This window comes from Ursus maritimus, unplaced genomic scaffold (assembly GCF_017311325.1).
Source record: "Ursus maritimus isolate PB19 unplaced genomic scaffold, ASM1731132v1 scaffold_9, whole genome shotgun sequence".
NCBI lineage: Eukaryota > Metazoa > Chordata > Mammalia > Carnivora > Ursidae > Ursus > Ursus maritimus.
The window spans coordinates 8,926,731-8,939,645 of NW_024427107.1; the positions used below are offsets into that span (position 1 = coordinate 8,926,731).

The 12,915-nt window shown below is 42.7% G+C and overlaps 1 pseudogene; it reads left to right on the top strand.

Moving 5' to 3' along the window:
* The first annotated feature begins 224 nt into the window (after positions 1-224).
* LOC103677444 lies at positions 225-791 on the top strand (annotated as a pseudogene).
* The last annotated feature ends 12,124 nt before the right edge of the window (positions 792-12,915 follow it).

Here is a 12,915-nt window from a genome sequence, read left to right on the forward strand (position 1 = left end):
TGAAAAAAGCATATACTCTAAGAAATTATAAAATGTGTTAATAAATTTGCCAATCTAAAAAAGGCTGATGTAACAGGAAGTTTATCATTGTTTACTTCTTAGTTTTCACTGGAAATTAAGGTTTAAAGGGTTAAGAATTCTAATAAATGATGCGCACTTGGTGACCTTTCTAAGTCATTGGCAGTGCAGGTTGGGGGAGCCTGAGCAGGGGGTTCTGGGTTGAGATGCTTCAAAGTCTTGTTTAAAAAGTTTGGATCCCCATGAAGCCCTACTATACTCAAATTTACAAGATTTGGGTAGGAATGGGGCTGATGGACTTCATCATTTATAAAATTGGAAGTGCTGATAAAAGAAGTAAAGCTTTGAAAGCCTTGAGTCCTGCACCGGCTCATGGTCATCATTAACTAGCTTTACTTGTAGTGCGCACCAGATGGATCATCAGTTTGGCTGTACATCTCAGCAAGCTCTATTAGATGGCAATATGGAGCATCGCTGTACACTTGTACACATGTTGTTTCCTTTCTGGCATGAATAAATGTGCCTGTGAGGTGCAAAAAAACCAAACTCTAATAAATGTAATTAAGGCTCCTGGAAATAATAGGGGAAACATCTAATGCAAGGAAAGCAGGATGTGTGTTTTCAGTAAGACAAGGTATGATAACTAGAGATGCATTCTTGTTGAGGGAAAAGAAAGTAATTTTGTCCTAATGTGGGACTGTTTAGAGAAGAAAGACACAGGACAAAATCTGAGTGTAAAAAAACAAAACAAAACAAAACAAAAAACACCAAAAAAAAAAAGAAAAGAAAAGAAAAGAAAAGAAAAAACTCGTAGAAGTTTTGTGGAAAGGGGCACCTGGGTGGCTCAGGAGTTAAGTGTCTGCCTTTGGCTCAGGGAGTGATCCCAGCGTTCTGGGATCAAGGCCTGCATCGGGCTCCTCCACTGGGAGCCTGCTTCTTCCTCTCTCACTCCCCCTGCTTGTGTTCCCTCTCTCGCTGGCTGTCTCTCTCTGTCAAATAAATAAATAAAATCTTAAAAAACCAAAACAAAACAACTTTAAAAAAAAAGAAGTTTTGTGGAAAGAAGTCTTGGGAAAGAAATTTCATGTGTGGTCAAGCTAAATGAACTTCAAGGTTTAAAAAAACAACAACCTTTGACATCGATAGCATACTTATATAAAACCAAAACTTAATTTTCTTTCACCTAATGGAAGGACAACTTTTCTTGAATTGTTGGTCACCTTTTAATAAGAAATTGTAAACAGGGTTTTCCTTCCCTTTTAAGTGAAGTTTTTATCAAAAGAGTTTTCTCTATTTGTTGTCTGAATCGGGTCTTTGATTGCCTGAAATCTAGTAGAACTCACAATATTGAAAGAGCAAAGTTTTGCTCAGAACTATGTAATCTTCTATATTTGCCCATGAAGTCTTTAGTTGTCACTATGGTTAAATGGATACCTAAGTATTGTTTTGCAGTGACCTATGATGCTATTTGACCAAGTGTTTTAAAACTTTTTGACATTTTGGACAAACTTCCCCCAAATCAAATTCTAAATACAGTCTTTTCTAGTCAAACTGAAGTTTGGATATTCCAGAGGGTCCCTGGAGCATCTCAAAAGATTTGTTCTCTCTTCTTATAAAAAGGGAGATGTTAAACTAATTAGACTATTTTGCTATGTCAAATTATATGGGAAGCACTGTCGAATAAGGAGTCGAATACTAAGCCTTCTTTATGTTTTATTTGTGTAGGTACATGTTATAAGCATTCCAGAAATTGTGTGAAATTCTTGGAAATCTGATATGTCTTAGTATAATGTTATCAGTCATAACTCTAATTATTATCTTCAAATGTTGCATGTTACAGAAATAAGCAAATTTTCTTGTCAATTCCATTACACTGAACTCTCATCAGATGTTTAAAAATAAGCATCTTTAAGTCTTTTCACATGTAGTTACTGCTTTACTCTGAAGCTTTTACATGTGTTCCTGCAAAAGTATCTGATCTTTGAAGAGATTCATGGAGATGACTTTTTTGACAAATACAGGTTCCTGATAACTTTAAGATCATAAAACTGGACAGGGTAAGAATTTCCAGAACTAGTGGACAAACTAGACTCAAGCTGAACAAGTACTAATTATAGAGGACTAAAAGAACTAAGGAGGGTGATTATAATTACTATGACCCTTTGAAATACTGTTGCTTCCTTGATGTTTTTTTTTTTTTCAGATTAAGGAATCCTTTTTCTTTTCTTTTTTTTTTTTAAAGATTTTATTTATTTATTCAACAGAGCTAGAGACAGCCAGCGAGAGAGGGAACACAAGCAGGGGGAGTGGGAGATGGAGAAGCAGGCTCATAGCGGAGGAGCCTGATGTGGGGCCCGATCCCATAACGCCAGGATCACGCCCTGAGCCGAAGGCAGACGCTTTAACCAATGTGCCACCCAGGCGCCCCAAGGAATCCTTTTTCTTAAGTTATCTATGACTTACAGCAATTTGATAAAGTCTATCTTTGTAAAGAAAGATGAAAGCATTTATTTTTTCTCCCTACCTGATCCTTCTGGAATTTGGAAACTCTTGAGTGTTCTTTTCATGACATTATAGTTATTTTGCATAAGGTCAAAAAAAATCTGTTTTCCTTATAACAGGACACAATTGGAGACTCTGGCTATATTGCCAAGGCTTTGACTGGAATGGTGTTGCAGGTAAATCTGATGGCCAGTCCTTGGTGTGACTTCTGGGCCTCAGAGCCTATGACAATTCAGTCTGAGACTCCTTATGAAAAGTTCCAGCAAAACAGTCTTAAAAAGAACCTCATGGTCAGTCATTATTTTTGCTACACACATGTGAATAACCAGGGCAATTTTGATGCAAATAAATTAGTTTTACTGTGATTATCTTTGGTAAAATATGGGGATACTTAGAGAAAAAATGTGTTTGCACCTTTTTCTATATTAGATTCTAATCCCATTAATTGTATTTGAGGTTTTGTTATACACCTGTAAACTGAACTGGATCCAGAACTCTTCTAGTTTCTTCAAATAGCTGGTTATGGCTCTTCAAACTAACGTTTCCAGGTTTGTCCCACGCTTCTGATTTGGAATCACTAAGAACAAAGACTGCTCCTAAATCTCCTTGGAGGGGACTACTCCAGGTCTTTCTCATTACTGAGATGGCAGCCAAACTTCAGGGACTTGAGCCTTGACTACACATCTCACACCCAAAGAAGGATCTGACTGACATTCGCTCTTCTGAAAATGCCAGTGGCCTCCAAATCAAACTGACGAGGAAGACAATAATCTGACATCAAGTTAGACTGCTTCCTCCCAATTTGAAGGATCAGGACTTCCTACTTTAACTAAACATAAATCCTTTATTCTTTTCTTTATATCCTTACTCTGGCATTGGCCTGGGAATTGAACATCATTATCCGTATCTCCCAGGCCATTGTTAAGAGGGGTAACCTTTCTGACTGTTGGACTTGTCACCAGAAACTCTTATCTGTTCATGATGCCAAAGATCCCTTGGCCTTACCTGTAACCAATTTCTCCTATGATCTGCTCCCCTGCACTCAAGGGAAATACAAAAGGGCTAACTTCTCATCGCAAGGTTTTTCAAAAAGACGCCTTTCGGGTGGAATGGTACCTCCCTCACGGAGTATCATCCAAATGCCTCTGATCCATGGCTTGAAAAGGTCAATCAGGAAATTCCAGCTAACGGATCTATCAATAACCGACCTTAGCTGGAGTCCTCTGGACTCCGCCTGGTTTCAGTTTTTGTCTGTGGTGGACAGCACTACCTGTGGGCATAAGAATGTTTAGATAACTGGTGAATTGAAGGTCAGTATTTATTGGGATGTTTAACTGTCCTTGTCAACATCCATAATAAATCAGAAGCCTCCAACTGGTTTCCCTCATTAAACCTTCATAACTATCTTAAACAGGAAGTTCCAGGAAGTACAGATGACTGTGGGTTTGCCTTCACCAGGAGAGCCTTTCTCCCCTAGCTTGGAGTAAGTGTCAATGAAAGATGATCAGAAATCTCTCCCTAACATTAAGAGTGCTAGCTGATTCCACAGCCAAAGCAGTAGCAGCTGAAAAGTGATCACTTGACTCATTGGCTAAAGTAGTCGTAGACAACTGTATAGTCCTCGATTACCTCGATTATAGTCTACTTGCTAGATAAGAAAGTGTTTGTGTAATAGCAAATCTTACCTGTTGCACCTGGATAAATGCGTCTGGAGAGGTAGAAATTCAATTACACAAAATCAGGGAACAAATCCATTGGTCATAATAAATTTCACCTAATGACACCTTGTCTTTTTGTTGTTTTTTGGGTTTTTTTTTAACCTATTTAGCTAGTTACCTTCAGGTTTGGGCTCCTGGCTAGAACCATCATACAAGCTGCATTTGTCATAGTACTTTTGATTCCGCTTTACATAATTATTTTAAAATCTTGTACCCGCTGCCTGCCAAACCTTTGAAGAAATGACATACCCAATAGGGTGATGCTTCCAGATGATCTCTAACATTTATTACCTTGATAAGATATAGCCTTTATATAAGAAGTACCTGAAAGAGGGAGCCTGGGTGGCTCAGTTGGTTAAGTGTCTGCCTTCAGCTCAGGTCATAATCCTGGGGTCCTGGGATCGAGTCCCACCCCGAGTGGGGCTCCCTGCATGTGGGGCTCCCTGCTCAACAAGGAGCCTGCTTCGCCCTCCCCTTCCCCATTCCCCCCATTTGTGCTCTCTCTCTCTCTCTAACCCTCTCTTTCTCTTATAAATAAAATCTTAAAAAAAAAAAGAAGTACCTGAAAGTTCTCTTTCCTAACCTTCCTTTTTACTCAAATGTGGCCTTATGTGTTTTCCAGCTGCTATGTACTTTCCCTCCAACATGGGACATGACAACAAAGAAATGTTCTTCCTGGCACAGAGGGGAAAATAACTAAATATGGAAAAACTGACTCTTAATCAAGGATGCTTTCAGAGAATCATCTTGATCAAAAGGGAGAAATGTGAAACTCATTAAAGGAAACCTCATTTAAAATGGAGGCAGGAGGGGCGCCTGGGTGGCGCAGTCGTTATGCGTCTGCCTTCGGCTCAGGGCGTGATCCCGGCGTTCTGGGATCGAGCCCCACATCAGGCTCCTCCGCTAGGAGCCTGCTTCTTCCTCTCCCACTCCCCCTGCTTGTGTACCCTCTCCCGCTGGCTGTCTCTGTCAAATAAATAAATAAAATCTTAAAAAAAAAATGAGGCAGGAGGCCAGAAAGGGGAGCTCTTATGCCCTACCACTTGTCAGTCACACATCCCAATGGGAAAAGATGTACCTTGCATTACTAGCAGACAGGAGCCCACTTTACTACTCTAGCCAGAAGACTCCTGACCCAGCAACAAGCTCAGCCAGTAAGAAAATACCACAACTCAACCAATGAGAAACCACCAGAGCCTAGAACTCTCACTTGCCTCCAATGGATTTCATTCAAAGCAGTCCCTTCCAACTTTCCCCTTTTTTTAGAAAGTAACCTTATTCTCTTTGAACTCTGGACTTTATGGTTTGCCATACCATGTCCTGAATTGCAATTTCTCTGCTATTCCTGAATAAGCCAATTTTTCTGGTAAAATAACTGACTGTTTCACTTTTAAGGTCGACAGGTCTTAGTCACACAAGACTTTCCCCACTTTAGAAGGCAGTTTTAAGTCCAGGTTGTTACCTGTGCTTCTGAGCCACTGGCTATAAATTGGAGGTTCCCAAGACCCTTTCCTCCAGTTTGATTAATATGCATGAATGGCTCAAAGAACTCAGAGAATCGCTTACTCATGCTTGTCAGTTTATTATAAACGATATGGATGGATAGCGAGGCGAAGAGGTACATAAAGCCCCGAAGTCTCCCAAGTGCAGGAGCTTCTGTCCTCATGGAACTGGAGTGCGCTATCCTGCAAGCAGGTAGAAGCATTCACCAACATGGAAAATCTCTGAGGCCTGTCCTCTTGTGTTTTAAAGGAGGCTTCATTATACAGGCATGATTGATTACATCATTGGCCATTGGCAATTGATTAAACCCCCAGTCCCTCTTCATTCCCTGGATGTTGGGGTGTGAGTCTGAAAGTTCCAACCCTCTAGTCATGGTTGGTTCCCCTGGCAACCAGCCCCCATTCCTAGGGGCTTTCCAAAAGTCCCTTATTAACATGGCCCAGGTGTGGTGGAAAGAGGGAAAAGGCCTGTTAGATGGATAACAAGCATGTTCTCTACTTTTCCCATCAGAGCCCTTAATATAGGAATCATAGTTATTTTAAATTCTCTGCCTGATAATTTGGACATCTCTGTTATATCTGAGTGGTGCTTTCTCTTCAGACTGTGTTTTTTCTTGATATCTGGCATGCTCTGTAAGCTTTTGTAGAAAGCTGAGCATATTTTACTGGGTCATAGAAACTGGGGTAAATAGGCTTTTGGTGTGAGAGTTGATGTTAATCTGGCTAGGAGCTGGGCTGTGTTTAATGTCCTCTGTGGCTGTAAGCGCCAAAGGCTTCAAATCCCACTAGGGTCTTTGTTTCTGTCTCCGCTGTAATCTTTGGGTTTCCCTAAGTATTTCTTTTCAGAGAGAGAGACTGTGTCTTGCAGCCCTGTAATCTGTTGTTATGCTGGGTCTCTGTTTGTGTGTTGTACGGAGTAGGGAGAAGGGCAGCATTCTATAAACTTCTGATTAGACCTCAGCCTTCTAGTAGACTTATTTCTCAATGCCGTAACCTTCACGAATGTTCATCCAGCAGTAACAATTCCACTTCTCACAGTGAAATACTAAAATACCTTTCATATACAGGTTAGAAAATGTTAATATAAATGTAAGATAAAGAGATCTCAAGTTCCCACACACATTGCCACAAACTGGAAGTTCAAGGTCAGAATTTAGTTAGGGGACATAGTAGAGACAGGTATTTATTTTATTATTATTATTTTTTAAGATTTTATTTGTCAGAGAGAAAGAGAAAGAGTGCACACGAGCAGGAGGAGGGGAAGGCAGAGGGAGAAGCAGGTTCCCTGCTGAGCAAGGAGCCTGATGTGGGACTTGATCCCAGGACCCTGGGATCATGACATGAGCTGAAGGCAGACGCTTAATCAACTGAGCCACCCAGGCATCTCTAGAGACAGGTGTTTATTGAGTATATAACAAACCCTACATTAGGCATTTTATAACTTCCACCTCAATCCCTACAACAGTCATATAAGGATTTATAGTCATTGGCAGAATTGGAAAAGGGTTTCAGAAAGTTCAAATCACTTGACCTAAGTTGCATAGCTAAACTGATTTGAATCCCCAGCTGTGACTTGGGAGAGCCTGTGACCATGATGACGAATGCCCATTTTCCCACTCTTACAGTTATTAGATGGAGTCATGGCTGCTGTAGGAAAGACTACAATCCCCAGGCTCACTTGGATCTGACCTATAACGTTTGAAGAGAGTGTTGTGTGGCTGCTTCTAGAAATATTCTTAAAAGGCAAACTGGTGCTTTTGTTTCTTTTGTCTTTGTCCCTTCCTACATCTGCTGCTTGGAGAGTGGCCATGACGGTGGCCATCTTGCTGATAATAATGGTGGCCACACTCCTGGGCTCAGCTGGGTGAGGGCTATCAGTAGCCCAGGTCCCTGGAACTTCACAGAGCAGAACCAACGTAGAAGACATGGTTCACCTACCTCTGGACTTCCACACAACAGAAAGTACACATTTATAGTTCTTAAATCACTGTTCTTAAATCTAGTCCATGATACACACCGAAATCTGGCAATTCCTGTTTGGCAGTGGAAACATTTGGTTCAAATGACCTTATTTTACCTTAAAAGCTTTATCACCCACTGAATAAGATTGTAGCATGAGGAGAAAAGGTTAAGACAAATTCAGAGTTTTGCTGTGGCTTGAATGTATCTGCTGCTTTAAACAGAATCTCATGGATTTAAACTCAGGTTGGAGAGTGCCCATGTGCAAGCAAGCAGAGGTGGTGGGAGGCCCTCCCCACCTGTAAGCTTGACTGACTGAGAGGGTGGCAGTCTGGAGCCTTGGATGGTTGGAACGCCAACACCCTCTATGATAGGAAGCCCTTGACAGTGTGGGTTAAAGGCAATGGTTTCAGCAGAAGTAACGCTGTGGTCCCAAGCCTTTTTCCAGCACTTTCTTTCCATGAAGGGTTGTCTGCCAGCCATGGGATCCAGCACAGCGGCAAATGAGGAATGGTGGGTGCGGCCTCTCCTCTAAACCTTTGTTTCAGATGGTCCCAAGAAAGTCTCCCCTAAATGGAGAAAGAGAAAGAAAAAGGCAGGCATGGGAAGAGCATAGATACCAGTAACGGAACATTCTTCAGTCTTGAAGCGTTATCCAGGCAAGATTGTTGGCAGTGGTTTAAATGCCCAGTGAGCGGGATGAGACACACGTACCAGAAGCCCACTGAGTTATTGAGTGAATTGTATTAAAGCAAACAGGCTGGGTTTGAAACAGTCTGTAATTCTCCACACCTCCAGTTTGAGGCTATATAATCTGTGCAGTCTTGAGAAAAGGGTATTGTCTGCAAAGTTTACCTCAGATGTGGCCAGGGAAAACATTAAATAACGAAGAGTCCTCCAGGGCCTTGCAGGGCAAGGAGACACTTCACAGAGTAGAACCAGGCAGCACCACCTGATAAAAGGAGCTCTGCTGATTCCTGCTCAGCAGGATTCCGCCACTAGGAGCCGCTGCCATGTTTCTTCTGCCCCCTGCTGTTTTTAAACGGAAGATTCTTTTTTTCTCTTTTTTCTTTTGTTGTTTCCTTTCTTTTCTCTCCCTCTCTTTCTAATCATGGCTATACTGCTTCTCATGCACCACTGTATATTGAGTGTGATGGGGGTAAATGGCTTTCCTTTTACTGCCTTGGTTATCCGGCCATCAAGAGGAAATCTGAACTTTACCAGGCACGCAGTGACCGCGCAGGGATTTGAGGTGGCCTCGTCTGTGGGTCCTGTCTGCTAAGAAGAGTATACATAGAAATTTGGGAAGGTACTACTGCAGAAACTGTAAGTTGACACCCACCACCTGTTTTTATCTTTTTTACAGTAATAGAACCCTTGATCTTTGGCTGGCTTGTGGCAGTGCAAAATAGAGACCACGCTCAGCATCATTTGCTGGTGGGTCTAGTCATGGGACTAATTCTGGCTAATAGGACATGGTGTTTGTGAGGTGTGCAATGTCTATGGATTGTTTCTAAAAGATGTAGAGGTAGCTTCTGTCCTCTGGATTCTTGCAGGCTGGAATCTGGGCATAATGGCTGAGGTTTCAGTGGTCACTATAGACTGTGCTCATTAGTGACATTTGGACTATAAGCCAGGCCTAGCAAATGTACCCAGGAGCTTGGGTCCCTGGTACACGGAGCACCCTATTAACCTGAACCTTAAACATCAGAGAGAAATACACCTGCCACTTTCAGTCCTCTTTACATTGGGTTTACCCCAACTGAATGCAATCCTTACTAACAGACTGAACAAGCCTTGATCCACATAAAGTGGTAAGAGCCAGAACTAACTCATCAGCAGTGAGGACTGGGAGGAAAACCTGCTGGTGATGGTGGGGAAGCAGAGTAGCCTGGATTTGATTACTAATTGGATGGGAGGTGAGAGATGAAGGTGAACAGAAGGAGAGCATTGCGCCTGGGGTTTCTGGTCTGGATGGCTTGGTCGGAGCCCAGGATGAGGAGCCATGAATGTGGTTAGAAGTCCCAGGGGTGGGGGGTGATCTACACATTGAGGAATCCAAGGACAGAAACTTGAAGAACATTAATAATTTGAGGAGTGGGCAGCAGAAGAGGCCAGTAGGCAGATGATACCAAGAACAAGAACAGAGAGGTTGATAATATCAATCCTAAGAAGTAAAATAAGATGTTGAGTGAAATCCCCAGGGATCTTTTCAGAGAACTCGATGTGACCTGTTGGAGGTGGAAGCTGGGTGGCCTAGGAACCAATGTGAGGAGAGGAGATGGACAAATTCCTCTAGGCTGCATTTTAGATGATGTTACTAATGAAAAGAGAGTAACTGCCACAGCGGGATGGAGGATTTTGTAAAGTTAATTTCTTTTGGTTAGTTTTCAGTTTCACACAGTGTTTAGTGTACTTATAGGATGCAGGGAGCAACTCGAGGTGGAGGGGTTGAGGAGTGAGAGAGGGTGCCTCTAAGAAAGCCCTGGAGGGCCCTGGGATGAGGGCACAGGCCACAGGGTCAGCCAGAGCAGGGAGGTGGAGGCAGAAAGAAATGCCTCTGAAGATACTGGTTTGGGTTGCTGAGGGAGTTTGTCCTTGTCAGCTTCAATTTTCTTGGTGACGTAAGAGAGGTTACCCGTGGGAAAGAGTGGGTGATGGGATGGGTTGTGGTGAACTTGAGAAGAAAGAAGCACCGAAAGGCCACCATGGGGAAGAAAAGGAGCCAAGGGGGACAGTTCTGCCTGGCTTCAAGTGGAGGCCCCATGGGCTATCAAGGCTAACCTCTGGAAACTGCAAGGATGAAGACAATGTGAGGCCAACCAGTGAAGCTCAAGCCTTGAAGCCAGAACTGAGGACACTGAGTGGAGGAGTCTAACCTCCACCATCACTGCTTTAGTTCACGCTGGCCCACAGGAAAGGGGTCCAGGTGTGAGCATGCTCACAGTTACCATCCTACAAGCAGCCTCCCCAAGGGCTGAACACCAATGATTGGTGCGCTTGTTACTGGTTTGGTCTCGAAGTTGATAGCAAATTTAAGAGGGAAAAAAAAAAGGAATCCAGGCCACAAATGGGTTATCTCTGGCTCAGCCATGCCCTACTCGCTGACAGCAAAGGGAAATTTTTCAGCAGCTGGGGAGGGAAATGAGATGGGGTTGTTTGAATAAACCCCAGACAGGCCACTATACACTATACTACTGGCCTCTTCTGCTGCCCACTCCTCAAATTATTAATGTTCTTCAAGTTTCTGTCCTTGGATTCCTCAATGTGTAGATCATCCCCCCACCCCTGGGACTTCTAACCATGTCCATGAAGGTGCTTACACCGCCATAAGAGCTCTTCACAGAACAGCTCTGCATGGGACATCTTGCCTCACATCAGCTCTTGTTTGCTGGCCCAAATTCTTGGTCATGTTTCAAGTGCTGACTCTCAGAGGTTGGAATTAGGGTTTTTTGTTTTTTGCATTTTTGTTTGTTTGTTTCCAAGCATCTAATTCACTCTAACCTCTAAGATTCCAGATGATTTCATTTCACAAATCATGACCACCTCAGCAGTAGGACACTGAGGAGTGTAAAGACCATGTATGGGCTGGATTTCCTTTTCTATCTTGGACTGTTTATATCTCCCCAAATTCGTGAAGCCCTAAACCCACAATGTGGTGGTGTTTGGAGATGGGGCTTTGGCGAGGAAATTAGGGATATATCCAATCATGTGAGTGGGGCCCTCATGATAGGATTAGTGACCTTACAGGAAGAGGAAGAGGGAGACCTCCCTCTCTGCGCCCACACACAGAAGAAGGGCCCATGTGAAGACACAGTGAGAAGAGGTTGTCTGTAAGCCAGGGAGAGAGCTCTTACCAGAAACCAAATTAGCTGGCATCTTGATTTTGGACTTTCCAGCCTCCAAAACTGTGAGGCAATACATTTTTGTTTTCTCAGCTCCCCAGTCTGTGGTATTTTGTCGAGGCAGCCTGAGCTAATACTGCAATACCATGTAAAAACCAAACAAATAGAACAAGGACATTACCACACATTTGTACCCAGCCAAACTCCTTCTAATGCCAAGAATTCTTCTCAGCTCTTGAGCAGCGGGGTGACTCCTGGAGTCCAGATCATGTCATCCGGGACAGCAGAGGGACCAGTCCAGAGGTATAGCTCTCGTCCTAGGCTTTCCACGTCTCAAGGCTTGCTTAGGTGTCAGGCTCTTGATCATGGCTTCATTAGGATGAAATTTCAAATGGAAATTTGAATGGTATGAAACAGATGTGGAGAGCACTTGCTCCCCTTATATGAAGTCACCTTGTTGTAGATTACCCTCTAGAACCCTGTAATTTACATGTGGTCTCTTCTCATAGGAGCTTTTCAAGTACATCCGAATTTGTTTAGACAATTTCATGGGTACTGTAAAACCACAATTGAATTTCAGGCCTTTGTAGCCGTCCAGCCAAGATGCACTCCAATTAGGAAAAAATTGCTGTTAATGTTGTTACGACGTGGTGGCTGCCCACTGCTCCCCAAACCTTTGTTCTCCGAAATCCCTCGAGTCTCTTCTTTATTCTTCAGCTAAATAGACAGGCCCCTAGAATCTACGCTTTTGGAATTGTAATAGAGGAGCAATATTGTGCCTCTCTCTTAATTAACCTTGTTAACCAAGGATTTGGAACATTAGCTGGTTAGGCTAAGAGGGCCTTTTGAGCTGCTCGGTACACGTCTGCAGTTGAGTAGGATGTCACTCTTATGAAGTAAAATGCCTTTTATTCTTCCTCATACACCAAATACCTTTATTATTCTTCGAGTAATGGTGTGATATTCTTGTTTAGTGAAATAAGGTGTGTAAAGGGCATAGCTTCGTGCCAGGCACAATAAAACCTCGGCTATTGCTTTTTTTTTTATAATACTTTTTTATTATATTATGTTAGTCACCATACAGTACATCCCTGGTTTTTGATGTAAAGTTCAATGATTCATTAGTTGCGTATAACAGCCAGTGCACCATGCAATACGTGCCTTCCTTACTACCCATCACCAGCCTAGCCCATTCCCCCACCCCCCTCCCCTCTGAGACCCCCAGTTTGTTTCTCAGAGTCCATAGTCTGTCATGCTTCATGCATCAGCTATTGCTTTTATCATTATAAAACAAGTTGTTTGTTTTTTTTTTCCCCTCTTTTTTGGAGGCTTTCTGCATGGAAAGGAAATACAGGGACAGAGTTGTCAGAA